At 36.6% G+C, this 22294-nt stretch overlaps 1 protein-coding gene and 1 pseudogene across 1 annotated transcript in view; one reads left to right on the forward strand and one right to left on the reverse strand.

Moving 5' to 3' along the window:
- The window catches only part of HMCN1 (hemicentin 1), a 474606-nt gene that overhangs the window by 409437 nt on the left and 42875 nt on the right, over nt 1–22294 (reverse strand). The gene's annotated exons all lie outside the window — the stretch shown is intronic.
- LOC125155909 (uncharacterized) lies at nt 4485–4639 on the forward strand (annotated as a pseudogene).

Here is a 22294-nt window from a genome sequence, read left to right on the forward strand (position 1 = left end):
TCCAAAAATTGGATCAGAAAGCTCCATGCCTTAAATGTTTTAAAGCAGAATATTTGTCACTTGAACATTTGAGCATACTAATGTTTCCAAGATATTTTAGAAAACTAGTAAAGTTATACCACTTAATTCGTTATCTCTTATCTTTCAGATTTCAAGGGGAAAAAAAGTCTTGTTATAAAATAATTTTTGAAGAAAGGATCCAAAGTAAGGATATAAAATTCATAAACATGAAGGAAGTGATACTAAAGACAGGAATGCAAAGTTCATTCTCACAAATTATAAATAATGTTGGAAGGCTTATTTAAAGGAGATTTTGAATCCTAACACCAAAATAAAGTCACCCAAGAGTAGCCTTTTGGCTAAAACTTGTCTTACTCTCAAATATGCGTGTGTAAAAGCATGTGTGCATATGGGTGTACGTATCTGTGTGCACATGTGTATATTTGGTTTTGACTGTGTATGTATATGAGCAAGTGTAAACATAAACAGTGTGTACACACATGTATTTGTAGGTTAGTGTGTGAGTGTGCATGAGTACTTGTGTGAATCTGTGTATATGTATGTAAGTGTACATGGACACGCATGTGTATGATGTGCTTGTGCGTGTGTACATGTGGGTACACATGTGAGTGTGCTAGTTCACTTTCCTCAGTTAGATTTATTCTTCATGTTCTGAGAAGCAATCTTATTTGTGAACTATGTAGAATATATAACAGCTAAATAGAGTCAAAGTATTACATGCAACTATTGGGTAGAGGAGTGGCAGGATGATAAAGTCTGAATATTCACTCTTTGGTACCAAAATATAATCCTTTATTTTACAAGGACGATTTAATCTGCAACAGGAAACAGTCAAACTGAAGTCACACGGAAAAATTTCCATATCATTCAAGGTTTGTGAATGTTCCTAAGTCATTTAGATAAAGACTTTCTTCTAACAGAAAACCTGTTTTAGCTTCTCTTACAATCTTCAACATCCAAGTAGCTCAAACCTTACACATGCCTCTTTTTACGAATTACTATTGTAATCAAGTGCATGATTTTAAGTATTTTCAACCAGTGAGGAAAAAACCCAATTGTTTCACAGACGAAATGTTAAGGAAAAAAATTGTAACACAGGAAATGAGAATGGGAAGCCTTTCCTAACAAGGCTAATAAGTCAACCCTCTCAATATACTGCCTGCATCAAGCCACATCAAATAAAGTACACATAACCAAAACACAGTGGACATTTTACTTATGTCCTCACAATATTATGGCAATACAAATCTTCAGAATGGGTTACATTTAATTTTCAAACTCTGAAACATAAAAAGACCCTTTCTAAGAAGACAATTTGCAGAAGAGAAATGAAGCAAGGAACAATGACAATGTATGTAAGAGATGCTTGGTAAATACTGCTGAATGAAACTTCTCCTGTTGGACCTGCTATATAACTTAAATCTGAGAAAAGCACTCCCCAGACAGCAGAAGCAGAAAGCGTACTGGCTAAGAATGTGGGCTCTAGAGTTAGACCACATTCAAATCCTCTTTATCTCTCTGTCCAAGCATCTAACCTCGTACTGCCAGTTTCCTCACCTACAAAATAATAGAACCACACTGTAGAGTTATTGTGCATTTAAATGAGTTAAAACAGTGATAAATGGTATGTAATAAGCTCTCAGTAAAAGATGATGATGATGATGATGATGATGATGATGATGTCAAGTTTGTTGTGCTTGGATTCACTCCACAGTCAGCTCTTACTTCCTTCAGCTAGAATGACTTTTCTACAATGGGGAATTTTTTCCCAAGAATAAAAACGACAGGATTCTCTTTTGTTAGCCCGTTTTGTTAATAGAAAATGAGCCATGCCACAATCATGAATATGGCACTAAATAGTAATGGTTAAGGTACATATTTTGCCTGCACCAGCATCAACTCAACTATTGGCTCTACCAACACATGAGCATTTCAGGGAGAACACACACCTGACATGCTGTACTACCCAAACAATCTTCAGGAATGCCTTTTGTACTTCTAACAATGGGTCAGACTTAGACATAGGGGGTAAAAGACAGAGACAAAGATTGAGATGGAGAGAGAAATAACGTGTATGCTACAGCAAAATCCCGTTTTCCCAGAATAAATTCTCAAAAAGATCAAATGGTTAAATTTTTTTCACAAAAATTAGATATTTCCCTAAGGATTTTTTGAAGGAGATAAAATACATGTTCCTTTTTTGTTCTTTATTAATAATGAGGTATGACAAAAATCAACAATGCATCCCATAAAGTTTGGAAGTGTCCACCAAATTGTATCTGATAAGCAGTTACTTTCAGTTCACACATAAAAAAATTGACAGTTCTACCTAAACGTTATTAGGTAACAATGACATTTTTACTATTTCCTAAGGTAAAATATTTGACCTTCAACCTCTCCACTTGATAATTGTGGAATGGGGAGTGCAAAACTGTCAGCTGTTCACTTCATAAGTATATTTGGGGGATTGGATTACTAATTAAAAAATACTTTGAAAATATGATACAAAATATTATAAATTCTACTATAATTGTAACTGTGAAAAGCATTTTAATGTCTTTAGAATAAGAAAGATGTAATTATATCTCACATACTTTTCTCACACCCTAATCTAAAGCTAGGTAAGGGAAACTCAACAGTCTACCATAAATTTAAGGAACATCTACCACCATAATAATTTTTCCCCACTGAAAATCTAATTGAAATGATTCAGGGTACAGTTTCCAATAGAATCTATCAGATGTGCTATTCCTTCCAGATGCTGGGCTCATGCATTTCTAACCAATCATAACAAGTGAATAGGGAAATAGTATAGTTAAACAAAACAAAACAAAACACTAGGTCAATAGACATTACTTCAATACGATGCACATTCTTTCCAAAAGCAGGAATCTGTAGACTCACCATAACACTCTAAGACCCCTCTGAAGTTTAGAGAGCCGGGACTTAGGAAGACTATTAAAAAAAAAAAAAAAAAAAAAGAACTGCTACAGTCAGGACAGGAAACAATTAAGGCATAAATAAGAATTTTGGCAGAGTCAGGTCAAAGTTAGGACACATTTAAGAACTGCCCTAAAGGTGAGACTAACAGATGAATAATGAAGTAATGGGTGAAAATGAGAGTAGGAGATGTATTTGATGCTAAAATAACCCATTTTCAAGCACATGAAAGCTTTGAGTTGAAAGTCATAAAAGTGTTTTTAAACATTTACAACAAAATTTCCTAAGGATTTGGGTTGTGGGGTTCCATGGCCACTCCTGAAATCTTCCAGGAGGTGAAGATGTACTATGAATGTGAGATCAATCAGCCTTTCTTTTTCTTTAGTCAGGGAAGCACTCTTGTGATATTCACAAGAAAAAGATCTAGATATTTTAGTTTAGGTAATAAGCATTCTGGAAGACTGTCAAACAGACAACAACTCAGTAAACGTCAGAATCACGGTGACTTCACTTATAATGTGAAAAGCAGTCAAAGTTTCAGTAAGCAGATATTAGACCAACTGAGGGTGTGTTAGCATGATTTTTGTGATACTCAATGGCTAATTATTAGTGTTACTCACTTTTGGAATTATATAATGTACAATATCATACTTTCATTACTAAAAATTTACTTTGAAAGCATAGAGTATATGGTGTGCATTCTTTAGCAATCTCAATTTTCAAATGAACGTAAAAAATACATTGACTTTGGGGCACCTGGGTGGCTCAGTTGGTTGAACATCCCACTTGGGCTCAGGTCATAATCTCATTGTTCCTGAGTTCAAGCCCTGCATCTGGCTCTCTGCTGTCAGCACAGAGCCCACTACAGATCCTCCCTCTCCCTCTCTCTCTGCCCCTCCCTGCACTCTCTCTCCCTCTCCCAAAAATAAGTAAGTATTAAAAAAAAAACACACTGACTTGCAAACTCTTGTGACCCACCTGGTTCAGCAAGTGTGGGAAGAGATAAATAAAAATTATGTCTTTTTTCTGTATCCATTCATGTATCTGAGGCTCCAACAGAGATATTTCAAAAATAAAGAGAAAGAATTTACTTCTGTTGACAGATAACTTAAGAATCCAAGAAGACTTATTCTGAGGACAACTACTAAGTGATAGCCAAGAAGCAATGACTAAAGTTTGCTGAATCCCAGAACCTTGGATCAGAAGGAAACTTGGATGTCATCTCTTCCATCTCTGTTTTATAGATGACAAAGCTGAAGGGTGGATTTACCCAACTTTTCACAACTAGTGGGCATCACAGGAGAGGGTCAGAATGCTTTAACATAAAGGAAAAAGATGGGCATAAAAAGCAGTGTCTGTAGTATAAGAAAATTTTAAAACAACTGGAATTCTACTTAATTCTACTTTCCTCTCTCTAAGTAGGTATGGATGGACTATTCAAAAGTACCTTTTCTGCCTCATCCTTTCTCCGTCTCATTCTTTTTATTTATATATTTTAATTTATTTTTAAATGTTTTTATTTGAGCTTTACACAGTGGCAGTATCGTAGCCACCGAGGTTTATCCGAGGTGCGATTATTGCTAGTTGAAAACTTTCCCAATGTTTTTGAGTAGAGTTGACATACAATGTTATATTAGTTTCAGGTGTAAACATAGTGATTCGACACCTCGGTACGTTTTGCTGTGCTCACAAGTGTAGCTACCACATGCCGCCATACAACGCTATTACAGTACCGTCGACTATATTCCCGGTGCCGTATGTCTATCTCATTCTTTAAATGTTGGAAGAACACTGCTGCTAGAAATCTGTATTTCAACTCCTTTTCTTTTTCCCACCACTTTTCCTTTTCTTTTTCCCACCCCAAATTCTTTTGGAAGGTAAAACTGACTGGAAAAAAATGTTATCAAAAACAAAAATAATGGACCTTTCAGTTTAAATGACCAGATGTTGCCTCCATTCCACAGATAAAATATTCATCTTTGTTTCTATAGACTTGAGTTACAAGAATAAGTGTTTATAATGAAATTCCTTTATAGTTATAAAAATGTCTGTCTTTCTATCTATCTATCTACACACACACACACACACACACACACTTGAAGAGGATTATGAAAGTTAAAGTATGTGTACAGGAATTTAGCTTTCTTTTTATTTCTTATCTCATCATTTTTACTCTCCTAAATCATTTCCTCCTCATTTCCTTGGTTCTGCTAATTTTAGTGAAGGCACTTAATAAAAAGGGCATTTCTTTTGTGTAAAGGTCACTTTGGGGGTGCTAAGAAGTTCACAGAAAATTCTGACATTCCTCTTCCTAAAGGTTGGTGCAAATAAGCAATCAAATTCTAGGAACCAAAAAGAAAAAATGAATTTCAAACATGCAGTAGGAGCCTTATCTTCTGGCTTCACTCTCTCTACTATATATATATATATATATATATATATATATATATATATACACACACACTATATATACACTATATATACTCTATATATACTCTATATATACTATATATACTATATGTATTCACTCTCTCTACTATATATATTTAAGATTGATCTCCTCTCTCTTTCCCATTGGATTTTTTTTCCTGCCGCTTTTTTTTTTAAAAATTGAGGTATAATTGACATGCAACATTATATTAGTTTCAGGGATACAACATAGTGATTCAATATTAGTATACATTGTGAAATGATCACCACAATAAGTCTAGTTAAGAGCCATTCCCATACATAGCTACAGACTTTTTTTTCTTGTGATGAGAACTTGTAAGATCTACTCTCCTAGCAACTTTCAAACATGTAATACAGTATTATTAACCAAAGTGGCCATTTAGCTCTTAAATCTTTCAAATTTCTCAAATTTAAACAAATAGAAAAACCACCTCCCTGTGCCCCTTATTCTCCTTCACCACCTATTTTCTCTTCTCCTCTATACACAAACTTGTCAAAATATTTGTCTATGCTCACCATTCCCTCATCTCCCCTTGAAGCCTCAAATTTTAGCCAAATTTGGCTTCTTCCTCCCAACACTTCACCAAAAGAGCTCTGGGTCAAGTCACCAGTGACTTTCATCACACACTCAATCAAATAAGCGCTTTTCAGTCCACATCTTGAAATATCTCTCAACAGCATTTGGCATGACTCCCTCTATCTCGAAGCACTCTCTCTGTCCCTAGTGACCTTGACAAAATATTGTCCTGATTTTTTCCCTCCTCTTTTATCATTGTTTCTGGGTGTCTCCATTACATGTTCATTCTTCCTTACTTGGCCAGTAAAGATTCTGCGGTTCTTAAAGACTCATCTCTAGGCCACCTTATTTATAGTTTCCCTAGCTGATCTCATCCATGCCAATGAGTTCAGTTCAAACATATGCAACGGTGACCCAGAAATGTACATCTCTAGTCTACACATTTACTAAAATGTCTCTATGTTACACACAGTTCAATATGTAAAAGAAATATTTATGACTTACCTCGCCCCTCAATCTAGTTCTCTTCCACTGTCCCTCATCTCATAAAGTACCTACATTCATCCAGCTGTACAATAAAAAATTTAGGAGTTATTTTTTAGCCCCTCCAGCCTCATTCCTCCATCACCTAAACCATCTCCAAACCCTATCCATTTTGCCCACGAAACAACTCTTGAATCTTTCCACTTTTCCTTATCTCATCAACCACCTTAGTCCTAGCAGCTACCTCTACCATCTTTTATGTCTTAGAGGACCTAGACTATGGCAACAGTTCCTAACAGTTCTTCCATCAATTACTATGAGCTCTTCTCAACTACACTCCCCCCCCCCCAGGGAGCCAAGGCTATTTTTCTAAAACATAAATCTGATTACATCATCTACCTTACATCATAAACCTTCTAGCAATTTCCTACTGTTTTTAGGATAAAGTTGAAGCTCTTAAAGCACTGACTAAATACAATGTCCCTGCATGATCCGGCTTCTACCTACTCCTCCAGCAATTCCTAATTATTTCTGTATCTTTCAGCTTCTCTTACACACCTTTATTCAATAGGACCTTTCCTTTGTGTCCTTACTCTAGAGGGTTCTCCCTTCTACCCTCTTTTCTGGTTAAGTCCTATTCCTCCTTGGCATTGAATTCTGCCTTCACTACCTTGAGAAAGTCTTGCCTGAATGCCTCAACTATATCATACTCTCTAAGTTACATTATACATTTTCAACTGTTTGACTATTTAATCAATTTTGGTCACTCCACAAGACTGTTAGCCAAAGGGAGAGGGACTTCATCTGTTTTTGCTTTTCAACCATCCCCATGCCAAGTGAGGGCCTAGCACGTTATGGAAGCAATATTTGTTGAATAAAAGAGTAAATGACCAAACTAGAAACTCAGAGCACTGAACTATCAGAACAACCTGGAGTTTCTGGAAAATTCAAGAAAAAAAATGGGAAGAAAAGTGTATCCAGTCATTTGGCTGTTATTTTTCCAGAACATTTCTTTTTTCTTAGCACGCAAGTGATAATATCTTAGCCAACTGGCTTTTTCTATTTCGGCACTCATCACTAACACGAATCATTCTGAATTACTGACCAAACTCTAAACAGGCAAGCCTTTCATAGTAGCAGTACATGATTTCCATTCAGTAAGGAGTTATCCTACTCAATTCAACTGAAAACAAATATCGTCTCCTGTCTCCCAAGTATTCACCAGGTGCTATGCCTCTGTGCCTATTTGTTTTGTTGCAGTGATTGTTTTGTTTTATTTTTAAATGTTTCCAAACCAGTTCATCTTTTGCTTTGTGCAATGTAGTTTATTCTCCTAGCAGCCATACAAATCTGCTGTATCTTCCACAAAAATAAAATAGAAAGAGAGGTTATCAAATATTCATGTCTCACTCATGGCCTAACGTATTTTCAGTAGGTGACACTTACTTTCTCTTTAACATAAACCATTCATAAAGAGTAGAACATTTCATAAAATTGGATACGGTTAATTCAAATACTTTGGCACATGGTAATTTTTACTACAAGATCTAATTCATTTGCAAAACAACAGAAACATGAAATAAAGTTGTCATTATTCCATTTATAATTATTCATAAGATTCCCAACAATTTAACAAGTACCTACTATGTAATAGGTGCTTATCACTAATCTTTAAAACAACTAATATTATAACAAATACAATATAAATTACTCATACTTACAGAAGAAAAAATCAAAGCTTAGAACTGTTAAAGTCAATACAGATGAGGATGATTTCTAACACATAGTTAAAAATAAGGCGCCATAACTATGGCAGGCATCACTAACATTATTCATTATTATTCATTTAGTCAGTCAACAAATATTTAGTGAACGTTTATTATATGCTAGACCTTGGGATACAATAGGGAACAAAACAGACACAGTCCTTCACCTTCATTGAAGTTACTTAATGTATCTTTTTTTTTATTATATGTTTTTAAATTTACATCCAAATTAGCATATAGTGCAACAATGATTTCCGGAGTGGATTCCTTAATGCTCCTTACCCATTTAGCCCATCCCCCCTCCCACAACCCCTCCAGTAATGTATCTTTTAAAACCTATAAGAGGAAGAAATCAGTGTTGCAATTTAAAAGCGACAACCCCCCCCCCCCCCCCCCCCCCCCGCCCGGGCACCTGGGTGGCTCAGTCTTTTGACTCTCGATTTCAGCTCAGGTCCTGATCTGAAGGTCCTGAGATCTCATGAGTTAGGCTCCACTCTGGGTGTGGAGCCCACTTGAGATTCTCCCTCTCCTCTCTCCCTCTTCCTCTGCCCCTCCTCTGCTCACACTCTCACTCTCTCTCCCCCACCAAAAAATAAAATAAATAAAATAGAAGGGACACCCCAAAACCTCAGTTCTTTAAGTAGTTCTTAGTTCTTTTTCTAGGATTGAAGAGGTGAGAAAATTCTTATTTTTCATATGCTGGACATGTTCCTCTTTATGACCTATCAATATAAACAGAGATCACATCTTTTTCTGAGAACTTTAGGCAATGAGGAGAGATCCCCACACTCAAGACATTCCTATGAGGAACTGTAAAGTAGAATTTGGCACCCAAATGCTCATCATGACTTCTTGAGTTGCGTCCTTGGCATGAGGGCACCAAATGCAGTATGTTACTACAAGGTCATTTCAACAGTCAGAAATTGATGATTTGTAATACAACCAACTCAACGTGCAGCTCCTTGGGGGAAAAAAAGGTTTCTCTTGGGAAAAGATTCTAAAATGATTCTTTAATTTATTTTTTTAGGATTCTGTGATTATATGAAGTAACAAGATAAAAATGCACATTTCTTGGACAGCCAGGAAACTGAAATATTTGGATTGGCAACAGAAAGTTATAAGTAAGTCAAAGGCACTATAGCTTCTGTCAGATAGTGGCCAATTACTATGGGAAAGAAACTTCACAATCTCAATTATGACCACTCCTACCTTTCAAAGACTATTTATTTGACATTCAGTCGTGGGACCATTTTGTATAAAGTTCAGTATGGAGCACGCTTATTAAGGTATGCTTACTTCTTACTAATGCAACATACACACACATTATTCCTTCAACAGAAAGCCAAGATTTCTAGCTGCTCCCCAGAAATAGAGAGTGGATTCTAATGGGAAATGGAAACAATTTCAGACCAATATAAATCTTCCAAAAGTTAAGGTTCTGATCTAAAAATTCCTGCTAAGGTTCTAATCTAAGAATTCTAAATATAGTGGTATTGCTTTCATTTTCCTTACAAAAGTCATATTTTGGCCATGTTATTACAACACTTTTTTTTTAATCAGTGTCCTGCATACATTCAATAAGGCATGACTAAATACATCATCTGGGTCTGGGAATATGGCTGCATTACAAACTTGTTAGAGTGTCCATGCTACAGCACCCTCCTTTTAGAGGGAGAAAACAAAAATGACAAGAATATGTATCAAATAAAGACAAAACACTGGATCATTGAAGCAAATAGTAACACTTCCCAGAGCTGCTGAATTATAAAGAAGTCTCACAGATATCAAGAAATGGCATTGGTGGGGGTAAATTAATGCCATTAGTGTCAGAAATTATTAGCATTTGGAATGCATAGGTTTTACTTTTCTAATTAAACACAGTTAATGGCTCAACTTTTTTTTTTTTTTTGTGGCTCAACCTTTTGATAGTTCTCAACAAAAACTTAACGTACTGGTTCTGAACCAACTTTTAGGTCTGCACATAGACCATCTGCACGAGACACTCCAATCAGTAAATATCTCACATTACATGCAGTGATTCTCAAATGATGGAGAGAAAGAAAATGTAATGCTTAACCCTCAGGTGGAGTGCACCAGAACCTTCCTGGATGTACATATTATTTGAAAAATGTCCCTCTAAAACCTGGATGATTTTTTAAATGCTTTCCTTTCCCCTGTTTATTTTTTTAAGTTTATTCATTTATTTTTTGAGAGAGAGTGAGTGTGTGGGGGGTGGGGGGCAAAGAGAGAGGGAGAGAGAGAGAATCCTAAGCAGGCTCCACACTGTCAGTGCAGAGCTCAATGCAGGACTCAAACTCACAAAATGTGAGATCATGACCTGAGCTGAAACCACGAGTCAGACACTTAACTGACTGAGCCACCCAGGTGCCCCACCCTTTCCCCTGTTTAAAAAATTACTAACTTCAATATTTGCTATCACTATTCTTTTGACATCAATCAGCACTTAAAATGTTAGTTTAAGCAATTCTTAAAGATTTAGACTATACGGTCCATGCAAGCACAAATAATTGCTTGTTATTAGCATGGTGATGGCCCTTAACCAAGAGAGCCAACCAGTGTTATCACTATCTTCTGAACTGTCCTTCTAAAATAACTTCTAGGGGTCCCTGAATGGCTGAGCCGGTTGAGCTTGAGTATCTGACTTCAGCTCAGGTCATGATCTCAGAGTTCAAGAGTTTGAGCCCCGCATAGGACTCTCTGCTATCAGTATGGAGACCACTTTGGATCTTCTGTCTCCCTCTCTCTCCTCCCCTTCCCTCACAACCTCTCAAAAATAAATAAACATTAAAAAATAAAATAACTTCTATCGTATATGTTTTGAATTGTTGTTACTGCTATTTTTTCATATCTATTTACTCATTTTTATACCTTCACTGCCGGAACACACATTCCATTTTATACAATGCATTTTATAAATGTTTATTCAATTAGTCAATCCATCTACCCATCAGCACTCTTCACTCTCATCTGGGCTTATCCTTGGGTGAAGCCTATCCCTGAGCAAAAGAGACTAAATCACCTATTCCAAGCTCAGGATTTACATGGGTTTGTTTGAACTATTTAGGATTGTCTCTACATTTATGATGTATTAAAAATTACAACATTCAATCTGAATATATGAACCAATCATGGCTAATTTAGTCCTTCTGAGTACTCCAGTTTTGTTGTTTTTTCTTATACAAAGATATAAATATACTCAGGAAGCTAATGGCTCAAAAATTACTGAATAAAATCATCAAAAAATGTTTGGAAAAAAAGTGAATTCATCTGTTTTTAAGCATTAATTAAATTTTTGTTTCCAAATAAGAGGTATAACAACAGTTAACTGTAATGTCCTAAGTCTCTTTTCTAGCTTTCTTGACTACAGCGTAAGAAAACTGCAAAGACCCTTGGCCAATGATTTGGTTTAGTAGCTACAGAACACAGTTTGTACTGACAAAATTAGAACACTAGTAGGAAAGCAAACTGGTATCCTGTCTCTTGAACCACATACAAGCTTACACAGCATTATGAAAGGAAAAGATAAGATAAAATAGAGAGGGAAAGGATAGGACCTGAGGTCCCCAGGTGGGGAAAAACACATATAAAACAAGGATCCTTGACTATAGTCCATGGGCATTCACTTTCCAATGTCCCCTTCTCTGCAAAGAGAGCTTTCATACTTCTCTGATCTTACACTCTAATAAACTTTTGCCTGCTGCTCATTCTGTGTTCACCTCTTCATTCTTCGAAGGAGCGAGACAACAAATCCGGGTATTGAGGTAAAAAAATCCTGCAACAGCATCAATAAAGTTAAGATTTAAGGCCAGATGTGTTTGTGTCCACTGAGTAGCACTTAATATCTATCTATGGGCTAAGGGGAAAAAGGCTTCTATGCAAACCAGCTGTGCCAACTAATAATAGCTACAAAAAGTAAATGGATAGAGAATTGAAGACACGCTCATAAGAGAATACAGAAAAATTTTGGGAATGTAATCTGGAACCAGAAAAGGCTGAATTTTAAAATAAGGGTTTATTTTAAAAATATCTTCAATGATAAAGATAAGGAGTTCAGAGATTATGAAAAATGAAATTCTCAAAATCCATTTAAATCTCTGCATTTAATCTCTTAAATTTAAATTAAAGACATACAGCACACTGTTTTTTTTTTTAATTTACTTTTGTTACAAGAAATCTTAACTCTCCCTCCTTCCCCAAGCCTGATCTTTGCAAATCTTTCTAAATAATCACAATCCCCCATGTTTCTGATTTCAACTTTACATTTTCTTCAACCCTGCTCTGGGGTTTTTGAAAATTACTTCCATAAAAAGTTAAGTTTACCACAAAGACATCCCTTCTAAGTGTAAATGGGAGCATGTGCTACTTCATCGCCCATTTTTTCCTTGTTGGCTCTGTCCAGATGACAGAGCAGTGAAACCTCCCTCTACACTTGAACTTCTTAACACAATGCACATCACCCCAATGTGTGTGGCCAGTTAACATGAGCTCTTTCCACTTCTTTTCTACCTAAACATTTTTCTGATTCTTACCATACTTTCCTTCCTTTTTGTTGTATTCACATAATAGCAAATATTTACTGATGGCCTACCATGCGCCAAACACTACAACAGGCATGAACAAGATGGAGTCTCTGTCCTGCAGCGTGCCGAGAGAGACAGATATGAAAAGGAGCTGTGGATTCCACTATGATAAATGCTCTGCAGGTGGTAAAGGAGCTCACAGGAGCAGCTCCTATATCTGGGGGTCAAGGCATTTAAGTCTAAGTGAAATCCAAAATATGAGCAAATATGAGCAGGTACTTCTCAAGCATGACATTACCACATCCATAAAGATAGATACTTGGAACTGGAGAAGTATGTTTGGAAAAGTCTGAATAGGATAATATGGGAGGTGCACATTTTATGATACAAGTAATAGAAATAAATGATGCTGGACCTTACACACCACCCTAGCCTCTCAAAAGAAGTAAGTGAGAAAGGGCTTCTATGTGATGCCAAGGACTTTCAGAGGAAAAAAGTTAACCATGACTTCGCCTCACCCAGCAGAGTATCACCTCAGCAGAGGGCATTTGGGAATGTGTGGGGCATTTTTTGGTTACACAGTGGGGAGTGCAACCAGCAATTAGTGCCTGAAGGTCAGGAATGCCAAATATCCTGCAATGCCTGCAAGAGTCCTTCGCTAGGAAAAATTGTCCAACCCTAAATGCTGATGGGGCCCCATTGAAAAAGCACTCCTCTAGGCCTTCATTAAGCCATCAAACAGCCCTTCCTCTCTTCTCTTCTATGCCTCCGGATATGGAGGCCTACCAGTTAAATAAGGTGCCTATATGCAGTTATTAAGAATCACACTGAGAGTCTGAGATTCCCACCAAATTTGTCTTATCACAAAGCTCCACAAGAAGGATAAAGCGGTGGTATGAAAATCAAGCATAAAGACAGTGTTCTGGAAAGAGTCAGTAGCATCACAGTCTACAAAAAAGGGAAGGAGAATGAGACTGACCAAATCACTGTTTGCTTTGGCAACAAGTATGTTGTTGGCGACCACTGGAGAATAGTAGCTTTATTACAAAGAATACAGGAAGGGGTGATTAGGAAGTGGAAATTTCGAGTAGGTTTAAAATGTGCTTTCAATAAATTTGACAATGAAGGAATGCATGATATTAAAGTAGCAGTTTGAAAGAGTTGTTAGGTTGGAACAGCAAGTTTTTGTTCTTACTGTTTTTGTTTTGATCAGGAGACTTTTTAGGGTGTGGGTGTGTGTGTGTGTGTATTTCATGAATGATAGGAGGAACTGTTTGCAGGGACCAATCGAAAAGGACTGAAGAGTGTCTCAGAGGAATGGAACCAGAACAGATATTTTTGAAGAAGGAAGGATCTGACAAATACTCAAGTACCAAAGGTCTTTAAAACAGAAAGACTGTTGAATGTTGCAGATCCCATAGTTCTTAGCAGGTAAAGCCCAGAGAAAGACAGAAAAAAGAAGGAAAAAGAAAAAAGAAGAAAGAAAGAAAGAAAGAAAGAAAGAAAGAAAGAAAGAAAGAAAGAAAGAAAGAAAGAAAAGCATAGAGTTAATGACTACACTGGTAAGAAGTAAATTCAGAGATTGTCTCTAACTCTGGACCAGAGGTGTCTTGCCTGAGCCCACAGGAGCTAAGAGGTACCATATAAAATTTCCTCTGCCAACAACCAGGGCAGAGTCACTGAAATTATTAAAAGGTCATCACAAGGTACCTCTAGTGTAATCACAGGGCCACAGTCACAGAAATAACCACTTAGAAACGTGGTAGAGAAAATATCTATGTCATATGTCATCCAATTGCTACAACTGGTGGCATAACTCAGTTAAATGCTATGACGATATTCCTATTGTCTAAGAATTACAATATTATTTTACAACATCACAAAGTAATCAATGTGTATGACATGCTTTATAATTAGTGTAATCAATCATTCTTTATTATATCATAGTGAGATTATGATGATTTCAAAATGTTACTTAAGCATACTGAGGTCCGAATACCATGTCATGCTAAACCTCCCTGGAGTTTTTGCCAGTGTCTCTGTGATTACTAGCTTGTGTGATTACAAAAACTACCAAATTACTAAGACCCCAACAGCTCACTGTGTTCTCACACACCCTTGTTCCTTCCTCCCATTCACCCAGCTGCCAAAGCTAGAACATAAAATATGTCTGTCAAGTTACATTAATAAGGTACCCTGCTCTTTACTGCTTTTTATTGCTTTATAGATATCAGTGGTGGAAAAGTCGTAACAAATACGATAGGTGAATTTTAATTTTATAAAAATAATTTAGAATTCTTTGAATTTCTAATGAAAACAAGTGTTAAATGTTTTTATTTCTCTGTCTCAAAATGTCTAAGAAGCTTTATTTCATAATTTTTCAGAAAATCTTGGGTTAACCAAATATTTTGAATTTGTTGCCTATTACATAGGTATTAAAAGGCAAATAAAAATAATAAAATCCCCATGATTTCTTCAAGCTAAGTATGAAACATTTTTAGTGAATTACTTGAACGATTTTTTTTCTGAAAAATATTTTTTTAAATCTCCATTAAAAAGAAAAATTGCATTTGGGGGCAAGATCATTTCCTCACAAAACAAAACAAAAGCTCTGTTCTTCTAAGAGCAGACTTGGGCATACCAATCTACAGCTCAAGCAAGCTCAGGAAATGTTTTAATGATATTCCACTATCCCTTGAGACATTTAACTTCAGCTCATGAAAATACCAGTGTCTAAGGGATGAAAATTACAATGGCTCCCTACAAAAGCCCACTCTAAACTATGGGGTTAATTTAAACAATATGGCAAAACTCCAACCAAACCTCTAATATAGATTAAAGCATCTATTACTTAAAAGCTGGTCTGTGTGTTTATCTGTCAATAGTAAATTCTATTTCAGGTTCCACATGTTTTACATATTCCACAAAAATAAAAGAAAACCATCATGTATTCTAATGTAATATTAATTTTCACTACCTCTCTCTCTCTCTCTCTCTCTGGGCGGGGGGGGGGGGGTGTTGAGAAGTGAGGAGGAGGGAAGGCTGGGCACAATGTCTCACATATGTGTGTACAGATATGCTGAATTGAGTATTTTATAATGTCACTCAAATAAATGCATAGACGAAACTATGTCCTCTTTAGGTCCTCTGTGTTGGCATTAGAGAAATGTCAAAACTTTGCAATAATCCTTGAACTCTTTTAAAAACAAAAATCAAAATAGAAGGCAATATCATACATTTCAAACTCATGAAACCAATAGGCTAAAATCAATTAAATTTAATTCACTGAGTAATGGCTTACAGAAGAGAACAAGCTAAGGTGATTTTTAATATAGACAGACTTCTACTCTGGATATCAGTATTTGAGGGTGAGTGGGAGAGAAAGGTTTAGTATATACTAATCCAAACATATACTCTAAATCCAAACGCTTGGGACAGAACTCCAGCTTCCGCTTTGCTGCTATTTGGCCTTCAGTAAGTTACTAGACCTCTCAGAGCTTAACCTTATTATCTGTAATATGATATATGGTATAAACAAACAAAGACTACCTCACAGGATTAAAAGAGAAAATGCATGTAAGCACAATGAAGGTTGGTTTCCCTCCTTCTCTCTTTCCCAACATTTGCTCTTCTACCCCAAGAAACACAGGTAAAATATATTCTAGCATTTTGCTAATGGAGGATTTTGGTCAAAGAGAGAATAAGGACTTGCCAGGGAGAACTGAAAAATGACAACGGCCATGCTGAGGATTCTTATGATTTTCTGTACTCTTTGTTCCCACAATGGTGACTCTCTCCCCAACATACTTCCCTGTGAACTCTCAAAATCACGGCAGTTGATTTTGCAATGTTAGCATACCATTTGCTTTGGTCAAGTGGGCAACCCTGGGCGCTGGGTGAGCTCCTGCCAATCTCTCCGGACTCTAAGTCAGTGTGGCACGCACCTACCGATCCCCAGTCTCCCAGCCCACAGTAAGAGACCGAGCCAAGCTAGAGTTTAAAAAGCAACTTCTCAGAAGGGCATTCTGTACTACCATCCAAGCCCAATCTTAACCTAATTCTTCTCATATGGGATAAAGGGAGTACTCCAGAAGGTACATCTTTTCCATCTGTCTTTTAGGCCAATTTTTTCATCAATAAAACTTACATTTAACATGGTGCTCCATGACCTTTTCTCTCTCCTACTCTACCACACACATGCACACATATACCTCATAGGTTCAAATTTAAAGGGACATATTTTAGCTGGTGACATTATACTGAAACTGAGGAAGAGAAAAACAAAACATTGAAAAACAAAAAGTCATCTCATGTTGCCAGAGGCAAGTCAAAAAAGCACGTCCCTTCATTCCATTTAACTTTTAACAAGCCTGAAGGGGGAAAGGTTCCATATGCAATGCTGGCAAATGTAGCATTAGGGTGACACATGGTATACGATATGATGATGCTAACCACAAATGGGTAATTAGGCCATCGCTATGGCCCAAACCTAGATGTTGGGAAAAATTCAATAGTATTAATTTGGTTCTGCCATATTTGATTTATGTAAAAGCCTCATGCTGGCTTGGTATCTGGAAATGTGTCCTTCTTCAAATAGTTTTAACATTAATAATTTGCAGATTGAAATCTGTGGTTAAATACATTTTTAAGAGGGTATTTGCAGCTAGCAAAGGTTTGCACAATGATACATTGCAACTGCTGGAACCAGACTGAGCCATAGAACAGATTTCCAAGGAAGTCAAAGAAAGCCAAGATGCAAGAGAACCCCAGATGAGGCAAAGAGAGCCAAGACGCCATTTTTAATACAAAGCCCAGCCTCCCTTTGCCCATGTGCGTTTGATACTGAAACAAAATTTAAGATTGTTTCTTACTGGCCAAATAGCCCTCTACAAAGAAATAAGTGACAAGAGAAAGGAGTAATTGTTAACGGGGGAAAAAATAAGGCTAAATACAAAATAATGGGCATGAAGAGAAAACATAGAAGAATATGCATAAACACAAGTTCCAAATACTATTTTCTGCATTTCCATGGAAAACCTCATGTTAGGGAAAATGATTTCTGGGCCTTCAATTTGGAAACTAAAAGAGGCCTCTTTGGAGCCAGATAAATAACAACATCATCATGATGTTATAAAATCACAATGCATTCTTTTTCTAAAATACCTCAAAATGTCTTCCAGACATCTTTGTGTTAATCTACATGGGCTTCCCTGACGTGCACATGCAGCATTTTACTGATTGAGGATTTCAATTACAGAAAAAGTAATGACTTGACTTGCCAACAATAGCTGATAAGCGAAGACAGGATTAGGCACCAGGTCACCCAATTTATATAACAGATTTCTATCCAGTAGGCAATGGTGTTTTGTTTTATTTTATTTTATTTTACTTTATTTTATTTATCTCTATACCCCACATGACACTTAAACTCACAATCCTGAATTAAGAGTCCCATGCTCTACCCACTGAGCCAGCGAGGTGCCCCAGTCAATGCTGTTTTAAAGTCAAGTATATTCACAGTAGAATTAGTTAAAATACCATAAGTGAGGAGAATATATGTGTTTTTAAAACATCCCACTAAAGAAGATGAATCTTTTTCAGAACTCTCCTAGGATTTGTTCATGTTAATGAAGTATTTGATTTTTAAGGACAGGGAGTCTCCTATTAGCCACAGACATGATGGTATTTGTCATGCTGCAGAAAAATTCTCCATATTTGGCTTTCAAAACAGAACTATTGGACTTCTGGGGCAAGATGGCAGAATAAAGCCAAATTTGGTTTTAAAACATTTATCTGCTTTGAGAAATATATATATATATCTATAGATATAGATATAGATATAGATGTGTGTGTATACATATATGTATATATATACATATATATTTAAAAATATAAAAAATGAGAAATATATATATACATACATATTTACAAATATACACATACATATATATATATACATACAAATACATATATATATATATATATAAAACACAAAAAGGAGAAAGACTCTGAATTAGTTGAGTAATTTTCAGTATTTTCTCTACTATAAATTGGCTTTAAAGGAAAATTAGTAATTTAAAGCCAGGTCCCAGAATCTTCCTTCCTAAAAACCTAACAAATGAAGAAAAAAAAGAAAAGAATTCATTAAAACTAACCAAGAAATATATCAAATGAAGTAGGAGGCACAATCTTAATGCCACTTTCTTTTCAAGAAATGCGGCCAGAGGGGAGAGAAAGTAAAGATTCTAGAAAGTGGCTCAGTCATCCCAAAACACATCCTGTGTACACCAGAACAGTGAGGAAGAGAGGTGAGTAGACAACATTCCCAAGTTTTCCACTAATATTTCCAATTATGTTTTAAAGAAGCAGCCTGTGCAATATATATTGATTCTATGACCAAGCAATTCCAGATATTTATTCAAAAGAAATGAAAATATGCGTCCACAAAAGGACTTGCAAAAGAATATTCAGGAACTCCTGGGTGGCTCAGTCAGTTAAGCATCCGACTCTTGGTTTGAGCTCAGGTCATGAACTCATGGTTTCATGAGTTCAAGCCCCACATCTGGCTCTGTACTGACAACACAGAGCCTGCTTAGGATTCTCTCTCTCCCTCTCTCTCTACCCCTCCTCCAATTGTGCTGTCTCTGTCTCTCTCAAAATAAATAAATAAACTTAAAAAAATTTTTAAATATTTAGAATACCCAAAAACAATAAGCAATTCAAATGCCCATCAACAGAATAATGGATAAGCAAATTGTGGTATAAGAGTAAGTCTAAAGAGTAAGACATGATGCATGACTGCATTCTTATATGGATTTTTAATTGGCTATGAGCAAACATACTTTCAAAGGCAATGCAGACCCTATTTTTAACAATAAACAATAATACAAAAAGTGGAGTTCACCAAGTAAAAGCAGCAATTATTGAAAGAAAATCTGTATTCTTATAAAAAGTGAGTATTCTGGGGCGCCTGGGTGGCGCAGTCGGTTAAGCGTCCGACTTCAGCCAGGTCACGATCTCGCGGTCCATGAGTTCGAGCCCCGCGTCAGGCTCTGGGCTGATGGCTCGGAGCCTGGAGCCTGTTTCCGAGTCTGTGTCTCCCTCTCTCTCTGCCCCTCCCCCGTTCATGCTCTGTCTCTCTCTGTCCCAAAAATAAATAAAAACGTTGAAAAAAAAAATTAAAAAAAAAAAAGTGAGTATTCTGCCAGGAAGGAGATAAAAGAAAAACAAGCATCCTAAACAGGCAACCAGAATATGTGCCATTTATATTATGCAATTTTTATGTACTCACGCTATGTTATTCTACAATAAGTAAAGCATCTGTTGATGCTAAAAGCTTATATATATTTTTCCACTCTCATAATGACCCTATTTATTTTACCAAGCTTCCAAAACAATTTACCTCCGGCAGAGCTCTAATGCATCAAGCTGCATTCTTGCGGAGATTTTTTTTTTAATTACAGAAAAAGGAAGACACAAGAATGTAATTGCTAAAAAAAAAAAAAAAAAAAAAAAAAAAAGAGAGAGAGAGAGAGAGAGAGAGAGATGTTTATTTCTTGTATTTACTCCACATTACAGTCTGGCTATTTTTACTGAGTAAAGACTAAAAAAAGAAAAAAAAACTATACAATTATAGATACTGAAAGTTAATCCCCACCTGAAGGGCATGTTCATCACTTGCCCATGTGCAGGAAAATTCAATGACAGCAATTGACATTCCTCCCTGAGTGAAGAAAGCGAATGGCTCCTGAAAACAATCTAATTAGAATGCAGAAAGACAGCTCTGCTCTCCAACTATCAAATACACAAGAGACAATTTAAAGGTTCATAAACAACTCTAAGAAGAAAACTAGAGTGAGCTTACAAAGAATTTAAATATGAAAACAATAAACTAGACCTACTAATAAATACAAACAGGAAATACCAACGGCTTATCACCTAGTAAACCCTATGCTTTGAGCCATGATTTGGGTCAAATAGAAAAACAAACACAGACTTCACAGCATTACATTTCAACATATAGAAGAGTCAATAAACCCGAAGGGAAAAACAACTTCTCTATACAGCCCACTGCTATTAGCACTGTCAATTACTACAGTATACAGCAGCAGTTGAGTAACACAGCTGACCTCTTTCAACAATGTTAAAGCTTTCACCAACCCGCCTAATAAACACATGTTCCCAATAACTCCCCCAATGAATAAGCCCCTTTCAAAAGAGAAACAGGACTCATGAACACTAACCTCTTGATTAGAAAGCACATACTTAGCCAGTGGACTGTGAAGGTCCCCCCCACCCAATTCGCACGCTTCAGGCCACATTCACAATCAATTAGTTACATCAAATCCCCTTTTGTTTCCCTCCAGTGACTTTTTGCCACCCTGTTATTTGACTCCTAAACAAATGCCTTACCTGGCTTTCATCCAGATTCCCTGCCAAGCATGCCCCTCCCAGCCCATATAGAGCCAGCCCATACAGATGTGACTAGCCTACTGGAGCTAGAGTTTCTACATCATATGGTAGATTAAAATAATGTTTTTAAAATAATTCCCCAGGGAAAATGAGGAATCTGTAATATTTAATTGAAGAAAGCTCACTTGTTCCCTTTCTTGTATTTTTCATGAAGTCGTGCCGTGTGTCTTTCTTTCATATACTCCAGAGCTGCTCCAGGAAGAAGAGCGCATTAGGCTGAGAAGTGGTATCCAGGTTATAATCTCAGTTAAGTCATTAACAGCTACCTTGTCTTGGGTATCAGCCCTTGGCACCTCTGAGGCTTTGATTCTTCACCTACAAATTGAGTGAATTTTGAAATGGAATAATGTTTCAAAACGTTGTTAATTTGTGAAACAGAGGACGTCCAAGAGGCGATTTGTTCACTTTCAATTACGCTTCCATCCCACGCTTACTTAAAAGTGTTCAAGCCCCAACACCGCCCCATAATCCTCATCCCTGAAAGACTGATGGTTAATGATCCATTCTAACCATTCATAATTCCTAATGTTTTCCTCAATACCCTAACTTTCAGAATTTATCTGACAATGTGATGCTCAATAATTTCAGCAGCATTTCTTCCAGCATTTTCAATTATTCCTTTGTCAGTTTACTTTTTATTCCATTCCTCTTTCCAATCCCCAAGCTTGGATTAGCGTAACTATTTTTTCTCAAAAGTCATTGAGCATTGCCTGGGGAATCACATAAATATGCTAATGGATCCATCACAAATTTACGAGATTCAACCCCAGCTGCTCAGCAATCCATTAATTCATTTCTCCTCTGTTCCCCTTTTCATTGCCCAAAAGTAGTTATTCCAAACCTTTATCACTCACATCAAGCACTATACTCCCTGCTTCTTCCTCATTCTCAGCAGACAGTTGTCAGAAAAAAATAGAAGACTCTAGCCAAGAACTCCTTCAACTGCCCTCCTCTTCATTTGTATTATTTCCATTTGCCCTACTGTAGCAGACAAACTATGAGTGTTGCTTCTTTTCCAAACTGATGCCATCCTTCCGTGAATTCAAATGCAGCTCTCCACATAGCTTCCAAAACCATCTATCAATCACACCTTCCTTTTATCA

Source organism: Prionailurus viverrinus, chromosome F1, assembly GCF_022837055.1.
Source record: "Prionailurus viverrinus isolate Anna chromosome F1, UM_Priviv_1.0, whole genome shotgun sequence".
Taxonomy (NCBI): domain Eukaryota; kingdom Metazoa; phylum Chordata; class Mammalia; order Carnivora; family Felidae; genus Prionailurus; species Prionailurus viverrinus.